Source organism: Periplaneta americana, chromosome 11 (assembly GCF_040183065.1).
Source record: "Periplaneta americana isolate PAMFEO1 chromosome 11, P.americana_PAMFEO1_priV1, whole genome shotgun sequence".
Taxonomy (NCBI): Eukaryota; Metazoa; Arthropoda; class Insecta; order Blattodea; family Blattidae; genus Periplaneta; species Periplaneta americana.
In genome coordinates, this window is record NC_091127.1 from 111,520,032 (window position 1) to 111,535,967 (window position 15,936).

General features: G+C 35.3%; 1 protein-coding gene across 5 annotated transcripts in view; it reads left to right on the top strand.

Moving 5' to 3' along the window:
* woc (without children) overlaps positions 1-15,936 on the top strand; it is a 163,898-nt gene that overhangs the window by 883 nt on the left and 147,079 nt on the right. Inside the window, exon 2 of one of the 5 annotated variants that reach the window (XM_069839898.1) lies at positions 10,822-10,958. The exons of the other annotated variants lie outside the window; for them this stretch is intronic. The gene's annotated coding sequence lies outside the window, so the exon portion shown is untranslated. The remainder of the gene's footprint in view (positions 1-10,821; positions 10,959-15,936) is intronic. 5 annotated transcript variants of the gene reach the window in all.

The window sequence follows — 15,936 nt, forward strand, 5'->3', positions numbered from 1 at the left end:
GGAAATGAACAAAGTGCATCATTATAGACCTTATTATCTATTTAATTAATACTGTAGAATGTAACTGTAAAGAATCCTATTATCTCTTAGTAGGCGTACATATTAAACAGGACCAACAACATTTAAAAAAATAAATGAAAACTTTTACTGTTGAACAACCTTAACAATCTCCCAATATTATGAGAGAAGTATTGTGAAGTTATTTTGTTAAATAAACTGTACCGGTACCCATAACTCAAGCTAGCAAAACTAAATCTCATCTACTGTTCAGCCCTCTTTTAATCCGAATTTGTATCCCTGTCGTGTATAGGATCTAGAGACTAAAGCCGTGTCTCAAAGCTCAAGTCCATACTACACACTAGTGACTAGCAACTAGGTGACTTGTAAACTACACACTAGGGAGCTTCGGAAATCTATGCTTGAAACATGACCTTCTTTATAGACTATTTTTCTAAAAGCCATGACACCACGGTGCAGCACTGAATTAAGAAGGCATTGTCCTAATGCAGTTTCATTACGAGTTATGTGGAAAAGATAGAGGCATAATATATTATAATAATGTTTAAAACATTATACAGGAGGTACTAACAATGCCAGTATTCAAAGTTAACGTGTTATTCTACATTATAGACCTATTTATATTATTTCACTTCCAAAGCATTTTCAGATTTCATAACCCCAATTGCTGATGAGGTATCCATGTTTGTTTAGTCAACAAGTCAGCAATCAAGGAAGCATTTCCGTTTTCTAGCTACTACGGACTTGAATTGCTGTGCACTATGTAACTTTGGATCATAACTTCTGACGCCACATTCGGCTATTTAGTCAACAATCCAGCTGAAAATGTAGCTTTTAGACACTGCCTAACTCTTTACTTTTATGTAGGTCTACCCTATTCTATTGAAGTAATCATAGTAATCACCACATACTAATTATATTCCTAAGTGAAAATCTAATCCTTTGGATACACGATTACTGTAAGTTTTACAGGAAAAGTAGGCCTACTCTTTTTGGTGAAACTTTTATATCTCTCCACACTGCACTTGGGAAAGAAAACATTGGCTACTTAAATCATTGAAACCTTTTCATATTCCTCGTTCTCATGTCAACTATTTCACTAATCTTGTGACATACCTCGGCCTCTTGTCAGTTAGTTATTCCGTCATCTAACCCATAACGAAACACACGTTAATCCCGTGTGTGGGGTGAGGTGATAACGAAGATTGGCCCCCCCTTTTAATATAAACTAGCATAGTCATTTACTTTAACGGCGCTGTGGATTTATACTACTGGTACTAATAGTAGCCTCTCTCTGTTGGCGTGTAAATATTGCGAGTTAAGGATTCTGTTAAGTTAGATAAGGAGATAGCTAAGTGGCATGATGCCGAGAATGTGACAAGGTTAGAGTGGATTACATGAGGTGATGCGTAAGATATATGAGACCAAGGAATATAACAGAGTTAGTTTGGGTTAGATGAGGGGATAATTAAGTAACGGGAAATAGAAGACTGAAAGGGTTAGTCACAGATGTTGCTGTTGTCTCCCCACATAGAGTTCCACGATAATAATTGAATATAAGAGTCGAGACACAGGATCACCTACCTTATTTCATAATCCAGTAAGAACTTACAACGGCTTTGCTTCTAGTAAATATGTCAGGTTTTCCTTCTCAGTGATAAACTAGCTGTAATTTTTATGTATTATGTACAGTAGTGGCAAAAAAAACCGGACCGACCCTTGTAGCTGATTTCAGAGCCTTGTTCACTTCAGAGCACGATAGACTGGTAACTAAGACTTTTGTGGTTCGAATCCTGCCTGGAAAGGAAACTTTTTTTTGTTCCGTATTCAAATTTATTCCCAATACTTTTCGATTGCAGCGGTATTTTACTACTTAATTAACTTATTATTCCCAGAACATGAATTTTACCTGCAATCGAAAAGTATTGGAAATAAATTTGAATAAGGAACAAAAAAAAGTTTTCTTTCCGTGTAGGATTCGAACCACGAAAGTCTTAGTTACCAGTCTATCGTGCTCTGGAGGAACAAGGCTCTGAAATCAGCTACAAGGGTCGGTCCGGTTTTTTTTGCCACTACTGTACGTAATATACTTACTTACTTACTGGCTTTTAAGGAACCCGGAGGTTCATTGCCGCCCTCACATAAGCCTGCCATTGGTCCCTATCCTGAGCAAGATTAATCCAGTCTCTACCATCATATCCTACCTCTCTCAAATCCATTTTAATATTATCTTCCCACCTACGTCTCGGCCTCCCTAAAGGTCTTTTTCCCTCCGGCCTCCCAACTAACACTCTAATGCATTTCTGGATTCGCCCATACGTGCTACATGTCCTGCCCATTTCAAGCATCTGGATTTTATATTCCTAATTATGTCAGGTGAAGAATACAATGTGTGCAGCTCTGGGTTGTGTAACTTTCTCCATTCTCCTGTAACTTCATCCCTCTTAGCCCCAAATATTTTCCTAAGAACCTTATTCTCAAACAACCTTAAGCTCTGTTCCTCTCTCAAAGTGAGAGTCCAAGTTTCACAACCATACAGAACAACCGGTAATATAACTGTTTTATAAATTCTAACTTTCAGATTTTTTGACAGAAGACTAGATGACAAAAGCTTCTCAACCGAATAATAACACGCATTTCCCATATTTATTCTGCGTTTAATTTCCTCCTGAGTGTCATTTATATTTGTTACTGTTGCTCCAAGATATTTGAATTTTTCCACCTCTTCAAAAGATAAATCTCCAATTTTTATAGTTCCATTTCGTACAATATTCTGGTCACGAGACATAATCATATAGCCTACTTAGTCTTTTCGGGATTTACTTCCAACCCTATCGCTTTACTTGCTTCAACTATAATTTCCGCGTTTTCCCTAATCGTTTATGGATTTTCCCCTAGCATATTCACGTCATCCGCATAGACAAGAAGCTGATGTAACCCATTCAACTCCAAACCCTGTCTATTATCCTGAACTATCCTAATGGCATATTCTAGAGCGAAGTTAAAAGGTAAAGGTGATAGTGCATCTCCCTGCTTTAGCCCGCAGTGAATTGGAAAAGCATCAGATAGAAACTGGCTGTACGTAATATAATAAATTATATTATAAAATTATGTATCAGAGACTTGTTTAATATCTGTATTACTGTTATTGCAAGTTATCTTGAACTTTCTGAGCGGGGACAGAAGGGCAGAGGGAAGGAAGCACGTAACGTGAGTGGAGCCAACAGAGTTGTTTGCGCATGCTCCGCATCATAATCTCTTGTCAAAAAACATAGAGCTATTTCCTTCACTGCGTACCAGTAGTTTTAACATGGAGCAGCAACCACAGGGTAGTAATTATGATGAAATCACACCACTGCACAGTGGGCCAGACTGAGTAAAAAATGGGACAAAATTGAAAAAATGAACTTTTTTTTTTACAATATTTTTGACAGTGTATACTCATAGGGGGGATGTTGGTGAGCACTAAACTCATGATGCATCATCGATAACATGTTTTAACAGCTGTGGCTACAGCCTTGAAAGAGAGCTATTATAACCAGGCGATAGCTCACCAGTCAGTCCTAGGCCGTGCGCTTGAGACAGTGGTGTGTGTTACGTGGTCATATTCGTGAATAAAGAAATAACAATGGCTGAGAATGGTAGAACAAAGGGTAGGTTTTCTTAGGAATACATGTAATTTTGAATTGGTTTATATAGAGTGTAAATATTTGTGATAACTCAGAGGAATGCAATTTAAGCTAATATATTTCAGTTTTCAATATTTAAGGAGGGTTATAAAGTGCGTGTCACTCGATGTTACGAAAACTTTTGTGTCGATGGTTTAAACAGACCCTATAGATTGCAGAAAATCATATTCAGCTGCAGCTACTTGCACGTTTCTGTTTAATATGCGAAAATTCAGATACCTACGTACAGTATTATTCATTACTATTCCAGATGACCGCTGTTTTTTGCATCGTGAAATCATGGAAGCCTTGCTACAAAATAATAACGATAAGACAGCTGTTCATGAGTTTGTTATTTCATAATTAGGATTACGTGAAAATTGTCGACAAGATTTTTCTTCAGAACTAAAGAAAAAAAAGTTCATTCTGTAGTAATTTCAATAAAAGATAGCAGAATTGCTACAGAATGAAAAATAAATAGGAAAAAAATATGGCAGTTCATTGGATCAAGAATTTAAGCTGCTCCCATGTAATAAATTTCATGTTGAACATGTGGATGGATGTTAATAGTTGTATAGTCATTCTGGTCATCCAAGAAAATTGTTCTCTGAATCATCTCAGAAGACCAAGAGGAGGAAAACTGGACATCTCAGAGAAGCTGCTGATCCTGCTGCGTTTGTTCTTGTTACTCAGATAAGTCTGAAGGCTTCTGGTAAAAAGAACCAGCTAAACTAATGGAAAATGTTGAAAGTACACCAACCTATGCGGCAAAAGTTCCAACTGCATATAACGAGCATAGTAGTTCCTGCAAAAATGTTGCAAAATATAGTGGTGATGACGTTTTAGCCCTGATAATGGATACGAAATTATCTAAGTACCAATACACTTTATTGAGACTACAAGCAAAATGTAGAAATGTAGATTTATATCCAACATACAATGAAGTTCGAGAAGCAAAGCTGCATTGCTATCCATGTGATATTACTCTGACAGAAATAAATGCAGAAGTGAAGTTACAGAGTCTGTTAGATCATACAGCCAGACGAATTTATGAAAAGGAGAAAGAAGAAATTCAGAGTCAGTTTCCAAATGAGATGGGACTTCTTATGGACAAACCTAAACCAGGAGAGATTGGAACCTCAAACAATGGGAATGCTCCTAGAAGATTCTCCTCAAATTCCGAATCTCGAATTAACATATCCATAATCGGGATAGATAAAGACTTAATTATACGTTTTGCAGTTGTTCTTCGAGTAATTTCTAGTGGAAGAGACATTAAAATTGATTCTTTCAATCAATAAAATAATAAATAAACCAAAAATTTCCCTAAACATTAATACTATTTATAGAATAAATCTATATTCAAAGATTCTAAATCCATTGCACTTATCTGCCAAAACAGTAATAATTAATAGTAATCATGAACAAAAAATTATTCCATGCAAAATTGTTCATTCAGAAGTATCCCTGGTTCAACCTCCCAGCTAGCATACACAAAATTCTCATCCATGGGTCTCAGATTATTAACTCAGCTCTGCTTCCAATTGCACAGTTATCTGAGGAGGCTCATAATAAAGATATTAAAATAATATATCGAGAGCCCCACACAAGGAAAAGTTCTCGTAAAACACAATGACAGATTTAGTCAACAGCCTTCTCATATCTTCCGATCCTCTCATTTCAAATATCAGAAAGTCACATAAAAACACAAAACTCCCTTGTGGAAGGAAGGATTACAGCTATTGAAAGACTCTAGTGAGGAAGAAGAAGAAGAAAGTGTCATTCATGAAGAAAATGTCAGTAAGGAAAATGTAATGATGAGGAATCAGATATTCAATAAAAAAACTATTATGTTTTGAAAGTGCTTTTAACTTAAAGAAGAAGTGAAAACTATTGAATAAGTATTGATTTTATGCATCCAAGAAAACAATAGAGACATAAAATAATTTTGTCCCATTTTGAGTCGATTCTGGCCCACTGTGCACTGCGGAGAAAAAGTAACGCTGTTATCCACAGAGAAATTATCGCAAATATAATTAAATGTTGCGAGGAGGAAATATTAAACAAAATAAATGTTTGCTGGAACCTTTTGATAAGGAATATGAGAGAGCAGCGAAATACTCTGGTAAACGTATTAGTTCCGTGAAGATAATTAAGAATAATACTGAATTACAACCGAATGAACCTCACACTACTCCGGGAAAGAATAGGTATGTAATGTTTAGAAATTATTGCTACGAGGAGGATCCAGGAAATAACGACCGTTTTGTTGTAATAATTAAAAAAAATATATTTATTTGAAAAAACAAAGTCTGTTACATAACTGAAGCTTCCTTTACTTCTCTACATAATCACCACCTACATTTAAACATTTGTCGTATCTGTTCACTAGCTTTAGAATTCCCGTGTTATACTCCTCTGCCGCCATTTCATTAAGCCAGGTGTTCACTGTCTTCTTCAACTCTTCAGCACTTCCAAAATGCGTACCACCCAGAAAGTCTTTCAGCTTAGTGAAAAGGTGAAAATCGCTAGGAGCAAGATCTGGACTATAGGGCAGAATATCAAAGATTTCCCAACCGAATTGATCCAGCAATTCTCGAGTTGAAGCAGCAGTGTGCGGGCGGGCACAGATTTTGTGGTAGCCAAGATGTTGCAACACAATTTCACCAAGCAAAGGACGAGAAATGTCAGGAAAGGCAATATGCAATTCGTCGAGTGATGTGCGCCTGTCTTGCAAGATTCTGTCATTCACTTTAGTCTTCAGGTCTTCTGTGATGAGTGATGGGCGTACGGGTCGACTTTCATCATGGACATTTGTTCGCCCATTGTTGAACATTTCGCACCATTTTCTCACATTTCTTTCATTCATTACAGTATCACCATACACTTCTTTCAATTGCCGGTAAATTTCTTCAGGTTTCAAATGTCGGGCATTCAAAAATCGAATCACACTCCTCACCTCACAGTCGGCGGGATTATCAATCACGTCGTTCATTTTGAAGTAACACAAAATGCACAATGGCGACTTGTTGCAACCAGTACTCACAACATTATGAGAACACATGTTAAGGAAGCCAGTTGACCTTCAAACAAGGAAGGGGAGTCAGCTGCGCGGCGGGTATGCGCGAACGGTCGTTATTTCCTGGATCCCCCTCGTATAATAGTTACGTACAATAGTGCGTGTACTGTGAGTGACATAATGAATTACTGTTGTAAGTTATTATTTTGTTATAGTCTGCAAAACATATTATTTCATTTCAGAATTAGGACTTGTGTAAAGTTGAAGTGGACTACTTGATCAATATGTCATTCGGGATACAATCAAAGAATTCTATCTTGTTCAGAAAGTAGTACCTACGGTTAAGAAGATAATTCCGAATGGATGATGCCATTGACGAAATAATAATGTTGGACCAAGCAATGATGGCAGCAATGATAGGGATATGGATTGTGTATAATTGTAAATTAATGTAAATTCAAATAATAAGCCTGTAAAATATTGTTATAAGAATATGTACATATCAGCTGTAGGTGTAAGTTATGTAGACTTATATAATATATAAAAATAGCTGTAGTAACTCTGCCATTGCCGCTCCCCAGCCCAGATGAGAGAGGAGGAGTGTACAAACGATTATATTTAAATATTTACTCATTACAGGTTAATTAAAACCTGCTATGAAACCATGTTCTCCTCTCAAAACCAGAGTGTCATGAGATGATGATGTCTATATTGAACCAAGTTCTTTTACAGTAGAGAGCCGTGAAGTCAAAGAACCAACGTTATCTGAAAAGAGTCGCGTTACCCGAGGGAGGGGAATCCTTGCCGTGCCGTTACGTTGATGAGTACATGCCGTACCGAGCAGTTCGAAAGACAGACTTAGGGGATGTAAGGTTCAAGATAACTTGCAATAACAGTACAATACTTTTCATAAGAGATTTGAATACTTTTAAAATAGATTTCCGGAAAGGTATGATGCCATAGAAGAGAGAGTGTTCAATGTATGATTTAAATTTCTTTATGGGTTAGATGAGTTAAATGAGGTTATAGGTAAGTGACATTAAACCAAGGTACAGTACGATTATTTAGTCCGGACAGTTGCCGGAGATGTGTGCCTGGGTCAGGCAAGTCCATTTAGTTACACCAAGGGGTGTTTGGGCTATTCACTTGCTTGCCTTTGGTGCGATCGGATGTCATGCCTATGGTAGAGCAGTATGATTCCAGTACAATTAAGCTGTACTGCATTCCTTTACCAACTGCTCGCCCTTATCTCTACTCCGGAACTCTCCCCACTCCTCCTATTACTTCCCTGTTTCGCGTCCCTGAGCTGTCAGGATTAAATAATCGGTCTGTATGTGACAAGGTTAGTAAGTTAGTTGAAATTATTTAAGTGATATGTGGCTGAGGAATTGTATGACATCGTACATTTCTATCGTATCTTCAAAATTATCTATACCTAGATTTATTAATTGTATGTTAATGCAAGTCATGGTTGTATACTACCAGTTAGAAGAAGTATGCTCATTGTCTCAATTAATATGGAGGGACTCAATTAATATGGAGGGTCTCAATTAATATGGAGGGACTCTACTCACATCTGGCTACAGTTCGTGTCGCTAAAATAAACAAATTAGGCTTTTTTTTTTTTTTTGGTATCCCAAGAAAATGCGTAGTCATTGTCTTGAAACAGCTAATAATGCCTAATCGTCGCACTAGACCAAAGTAATTGCTACATTTGAAATAAAGCAACTATTCCAATCATGTTAATTAAGTTTTGTTTTTACAAGCCTGGCCAGGAATGATGTAAACTGTCTACCAGTACTAAGTAATTGTGGCTCGAATATGAAAACATAAGTTTCTTAGTGAGATTTTAGATTTTCACACTGTTTTAGCTTTAATGTTGGTTTATTTATAGTGTTTTAAGATGTGGTCAGCTGAATACGTTCAAGTCTCTGTGAAGAATTAGATTTCTGAGGTGAAAGCACGCGAAAGTCGGAATTATTATCTCTGTGATGGGATACAAGATGATGTCTAGTAGAAAGAGTTTCACAGTGTTCTAGGCTTGGGTCTGGAGCAATTAAAAAGGTGACTCGCCATGTCATTTTTACGCAAAATATGGGATACCTCTAATAGCCTAATAATAATATAACAATAGTAATACATTATTAATACTCTGATGGTTTCAGTTTTAACGTAATTGTCAGTGATAGACACCGTTAAACAGGGAACCATGTCCATGATTGGAAAGTAGGCCTATATTGCATCACAGAGGACGAGAAGGAACTGGGTTTGTGAAGCATATCACCAAGAAACTACTATATTACTGTTTTCTACTTCAGACTATTTTACTTTATGAATTTATATAAAACTCTCCTTAATGTTTGTATTCTGATTGAAGTTCAAGGGCCTATTCCTCCATTAAACTTTCAGCTTTTCACTTCGCGATTTGCACTTCTCATTGCAGTTTGAATTCCAGTATCACTTTTCAAGACTGGCTCGCAAAGTGAAAAGGAAAATTAGGAGACATTTTTCAACTATATTGTTACCGGTACTTTTGTTTCACCATTACAATAATTTGAAAAATGCAGAGTCATATGCTGAAAAGTGAATGGGATTTTTGCAAAGAATCTCTTTGCCATTAATATTAAATTCATTACATTAAGTATGCTTTTGCTTTGGGTTCAAAATAATTTAGAGAAGAAATATAATAATAAAGAAAAATTTACTATTAAAGTGATTCCAAGTGACAAAAAACCTAAGTTCGTCGCAGTTCTGTGAATGTTTTCGAATTATGCCACTCAAGTAGATTGTGTTCTTGAAAGAATTGGGCCTGTTCTAGAACAAGGAAGAAGAAGTTTAACTTTTTCGTCTGAAAACAATTAGTTACTCGTATCTATTGTCTGGCTAGGAAATGAAGCTCAGCAACAGAGTTGCAATGACTAACGAATGCATTCAGAAATGTTATTTAATTTCCTTATAAATAAAAAAGTCCCTAATTACGTTAACATAATGAAAGTGATGTTACTAGGCCTACTAAGTTTCAAACAGACTGGTTGCAACATAAGTGAGTGCCGTGTAATATTTCCTTCGTTCCCATTTCAATAATTTAAGGAGATTTTAATGAGAAACAGGGCAAAAGATTTCACCAAGATATAAAAGGTATGGAAGTATCAAGGGAATTGGAGTGTTAACTTGATGGCTGACTATTGCTGGATGTTAAAAAGGGCCTGCTCTGAACAACATTCGAGGAGGCCAAAAAGAAGGAAATTTGAAGTGCAGTACTAAGATAAGGTTATGGATGTGATTGTTAATGATCAATAACAAATTGTAGCCTAGTTTCTTGTCACAAAATGCTTGTTGAAAATAATTTTCATGATGTTTCACAAAGCTGTAACTTCATATCTAGGTTGTGTTTAATTTATTAGAATTTATTCACATTTTTATGATTTGTATGAAAACCTGATATATTGGAAAACGTTGGAGAATTTTTTTATTCGACACAAAAAATGCATTAAGAATCGCATAGAAGATGCAAGACAACAGAAAAAAAGTTTCAAAATGAGACCAATATTATCATTTCAGTAGTATTCACCAAAAACATTGTGATGTGATGCAGTGTTGTGACTGGTATACAGATGTTTTCAGTCTCAGAAGACTTGCAGTAGTATGCTTTTGGCAGTGTGACTGGTCACTTTACTGGGACTCCACCAGAACTTTGAGACATGCAGGCTGAATTGACAGTGGCATCTCACAGCTGAATCATAATATCTACAAAAATTATTCCCACTGTAGGAGTGATAAGGCACAATAATCCCACTAGAGGCTGCAGTGCTAGCTTTCAGGTGTTTCCTCTCTGCATGTTGTCATCAAATGATACGTTATTATCTTTCAATCAGTGAATAATCTCACTTTTCAAATTTGCGCACGTTCGCTTTACTTGAACTCAGTAATGTGCGTAGGCTCTTGTAGTTCCTACTACAACCCATTATTCTGTTTTCCAGGCACGCATTTAATTTCCTCATATTCGGAATTGTTTACTGTATTAGGCTATAAATATATTTCATGAATTTTTTGTTTGAGTTGACTCCCCAAAAACCCAGTAATCACCTTATGGTGCTCAATTTATTTCTTTTTCAGTGTCGAAAAGTTTGTGAACTCCCTGTGGATGCTGAAGATTTTGCACCTTCACTTAAGGCTAGATGAATATGTAGCCACTTTGCAAGTTGATTCCACAGTATTGTAGAACAATTTGAATAGCTTCTTCTTACATTGTGGTGAGTTGTAAACAGTACTGTAACATTTGCATCACTTCTTACTGAACATCCTGACATGCTTGCTTTGCTCATGGTCAACCCAGACTTGATGGAACAAGAACCTACTTGTTTGACATTCAGTGCTCAGCTAACAAGGGGGAAAACATTCAAGCTATTTAGGCTTATCACTTTTTCACGATTATTTTTGTATTCCATAAAAATTACCTACGTTAGATGGAACATATTTACAAAATCTTCTTTGTAACAAAATGGCATAGAAACTGTTACCTTAGTCATAGGTATGTTAAAAGAAAACCATGCTGTCCATAGCACTGTTATGAATAGGGACCGGATTTTTATGCAATATCAAGGTGTGAAATATGTACATATTTATGTAAGAAAAATGAGCTGAATATGTACCAAATATGTAAAATCATGAAAATATTTAATATCGATATCTGACAGGTATAGTAGGATAGATAAGACTCTCCAGTTGTGATTTCATAGAGCACCCGACTTTTTTACCGCACACTTGACACATTACTATTTTTCCATCTGTAGTGAAAGTTTCGTCCATCGCAATCCATGATTTTATTTTTTGTCGTTAGGGCTGAAGTTACAGGGGCCATTTTAGTTGGTTAAAAGCAGTAGATAAACTCACTTGCACTTTATACTGTAAGTACTAAAACTAGAGAACTGAGTGAAATGAATGACACAACAGTACTGCAAGCACTGTTTAGCTTTACTGGATTAGGAGAAAATGAAGAGGAGATGTGGGACATATGCATTTTAGCTGCTTCCTGTAAGAAACAAAGTACCTACTAAAACCTCAAACTGTAGACATTTACAAACTGTTGTTTGAAAAGTGACATTCCTGTCTCATTCAGAAGGGTAGGATTATTCCAGCCAAGAACCACACTTTCTAATTGCTCGGAAAATCCCATTTCCGTATAGGGCTACTAAATTTAAAGTAACGAGGCCAAGCAATAACCTGAAAAGCTATTTATTTTAATCTTTCAACATCTATGAGAAAGGTTGCCTTTTGTTCACTCACAGTGGGCGATATGGGGTGAGTGCCTCTATTACTCCCTGGAACTAAGGACATTAGGTTTCGTCCTGAAATATATCCTTTCTTGGGTAGGTAAAAGGTCGTTTTAAATCTGTTTATTTCAAATAGTAAACTTCTCCACCAGAATATTTTTTTTTTCCTTTTAGAGAAGTAAAAATTAATAAAAACCCCTAAATATGTAGATTTATGTAATATCAAGCCATAATATGTAATGTGGGGTAAATAGGTAAAAATATGTAGTATCAAATTTTAATATATTAATGGTAATTACAAGATTCGCAGAGATTTGTTATTTATATACGGATAGGTTGAAAGAAATATAATATGTAATTACATAAAAATCAGGTCCCTAGTTATGAAATTTTATAGATTAACTAGTGTTCATTAGGACGAACTGAAAGGGCCTTAAAATACCTAAGTCTATTAGTTTTGTCTTTGTACTCTTTATGTACAGATATTGCAGATATGAACTTGTATAAGAGATCGAAATTTAATGAGAAGATATATTTTATAACACAAAAGACAATCCGAATTCTTGAATAACGTTGTTTTGTGAATTTAAAAATTGTTATTGCATGACTGATGGTAGGTTATTAAATACATTTAATAATTCGGATGTTTATTTGTAGAAATAATCAAAAAGTATTAAATTGAAATCTTTGACTTAACATTGTTAGGGTAGAACATTAAAGTGCTTGTAATTAATTTGTATACTTAAGACTAAACATACCCAAACAGTTATTATGAATTTATAAATATATTGTGGTTTTTAATTTTTAATGAAAAAGGCTTGATAAAACTGTGTGTACTGACTGACCAATCTGACTCATTTCCTTGTTTCTATCTTAGTATGTCACCCTTGGGTTATTTCTTGCTGTACAATATTTCATCATTGAATTTTTATTAACAATATCATTTTTCTGGAATATTAGAGTCGTTAATAACATAGCATATTATTTTAGGCATTGAAAGTGGCATAGAGTGAGGTGTATTGATTTAAAGTGTGGGAGAAAACAGTGTTGCATGTTTAGAAGAGCTGAGTAGACTTTTCTGTTGCTCTTAATGTAATGTTACCAGACATCCCCCTTTTCTGGGGACAGACCCCGAATTTTGGTTGCTGTCCTGGGAAAAATTTCGTACCTAAATTTAATAATTTTCCCAGATATACGCAGATATTCATTATTCATTATTAATATGATTTAATGATCCTTCCACAATATTGTGATAAATTTTGCTAATGCAAATTTGCCGATTTTCCATGATAGCCTACCAAAATCAAAACTGAAAATGAGGTCATATCTGCAGTCAAGTCTTCGTTGTTATCGAAGTTAATAAAAACTCTCCAGGAATGACGATAAATTTGTTCCACCACCAATTAGGAAAAAGTCTTTAGAAGAAGTGGCACCTATTTCACAACAGAATTGTGTCACATGAATTTTATGAAAATTCTGTTGAAATCCAAGTGCCTGGGTTATTCATTCACATGATAAGATATTTATGAAATGTACTTCTGTTACTGAGGCCTCTCTAGAATGAGGAAAATTTGAAGAAACAATCCATTTTGTAGATGGACTTGACCTGTATGAAGATGATTTATTTTATAAAATTTCTTCCTTGAAGAATATGTACTTCAGAGAAAATGGCAAAGTGGAATGAAGAAAATGCAACTCTTTGCTCAAAATGAGTGGAATAGGCTATTTTAATTATTTTTCTGAGAAAATGGTTCCCTGTGCACAATTTCAGAAGTTGATTGCAGTATCTCTGAGTCTTCCTGGAAGTAATGCTTCAGGGGAGAGAGTTTCTTTAATGAACATGATGTGTACATTCCAAAAATCCAGAATGAGTTTAGAAACTGTCATTCTATGCTTGCTATCTTAATCAACTTCAACATGGCTGTCAGGAATTTGCTGAAAAATTGGGATCTAGGGAAGACCTACTTAAAGAAAATCATTTGTGTAAAAAAAATAGTAGTTTAGTCTGTAAATAGGATAAGTACCAGTATTTTAATTCTTAGATCATGTAAAAACTATGTAAGCGAACGACAATCTAACGTAAATGTTAAAAGCACTTTTTTTGTATGTCGATATCTGTCCTTGGAAATAGTGAAAAAATCTGGTAACCTTATCGTAATGAATAAGTAACTCTCAGCCTTTCGAAAATTGGTTCTTCCTTCGTCTTCAGGTGAAAAATGGAGTATGAAGAGTGTCCTCTTTGGGGTTGTTACAGGCAGGTAAATCTACTGAACTCACCCATATTCATTGTTAATAGAAATGGAAAAATTCCAATGTATACCTTTTCTAAATAGAGGGATAAAGCCTAACGTTGCTCGATCTGACAGCAGACTGCTGCTTAATGAAGGGATTATTGTTTTACCACCAGCAGGTGCTTTGAAATATGTGATGGACAAGGCCAGTGTGGTATAGATTTTACCCAAGTATTTGAGTTTTTCTTGCATTTCTCAGTATTAGATTCAATAATTTCAAATAATCATTACAAAAATGCTACCGAAATAATCACACTTAAAGATTTGAGTATAACCAAATACTCTATAATAATAATAATAATAATGCTGAAAAGTTCACAATAGAAGTGGCGAATGACTCACCAATGCTATCTAGTGCATTGTGCAGTTAACACTGTGACATGAGTTTTGTTCTTCAACAATTACGTTGTGTAAATTGTAAGGATTATTCTCATTGTTATTGCATACAATGTCAGGGAAATGTGAAATTATTTGTTTTGTGTTCTTCTGTGAAAACTGCGATTGGCACAAGATACTATATCTTTCCTCAGAGTTATAAAAGATAGAAATAGATGAGAGAGTCCTAGACAAAAAATCTAAAATGAAAGGGACATAGTATCTGTACAAAAATTATAAAATATGTATATTCAGATCACTTTAGATCAGTGGTTCCCAAACGTTTTCAAGATGCGACCCACTTTTGGGCAAGACACTTGTTCGAGGGAAAAATTGTTCCGGGGCTGGGCATTGAACCCGGGACCTTTGGTTAAACGTACCAATCAACTTTACAGGGAGTTATACCTGACAGCTTGATTTGCATAATATATGTCACTGTTCGTTAATAGAAAACCACAATTTAAGTCACACAGAGTTAGTGTGCACTCAATGTTGGTTGCTTGACGGCTGTCAGCCCACTTAGAAAAATTCAAAATTACAGAATTATTGGAAACAGCATGTTCACTGTATACAAAAAGAAGTAGTAGTAGTAATAGTAGTAGTAGTATCATCATCATCATCTATTGCCAGGCACTTGGAAGTTCTCGATTCGCCTTCTAGCTTCCCAGGATAATTTAGAGTCTGAATCCAAAAGATTTGATGCCAAAGCTGGACATTTTCGTAAATGTTCTTGATTCATCAAAGAGTCTCTTAGGTTACACAGGATGCATTTTGATGCACCAAAAATTCCATTTCTAAACAAGTGCACTGCCAAACAGTTTAAAAGTAGCTGCTCCGAAATAAGTATTATTATTATTATTATTATTATTATTATTATTATTATTATTATTATCATCATCATCATCATTATTATTATTATTATTAACTTTCGTGGAATATCACTTTTGATAATGTCGTACAAAATTTTGTCAAATATTCTTTTGAGAAGATTAACTCCATATGTAGATGAAATTATTGGGGATCATCATTGTGGTTTTAGGCATAATAGATCGACTATTGATCAGATTTTTTTTGTATTCAACAGATATTGGAGAAAACATGGGAGTATAAGGGTACAGTATATCAATTATTCATAGATTTCAAAAAGGCATGTGACTCGGTGAAGAGAGGAGTTTTATATAATACTCTTACTGAATTTGGTATTCCCAAGAAATTAGTTTGATTAATTAAAATGTGTCTCAGTGAAACGTACAGCAGAGTTCGTATATGCCAGTTTCTGTCGGATGCTTTTC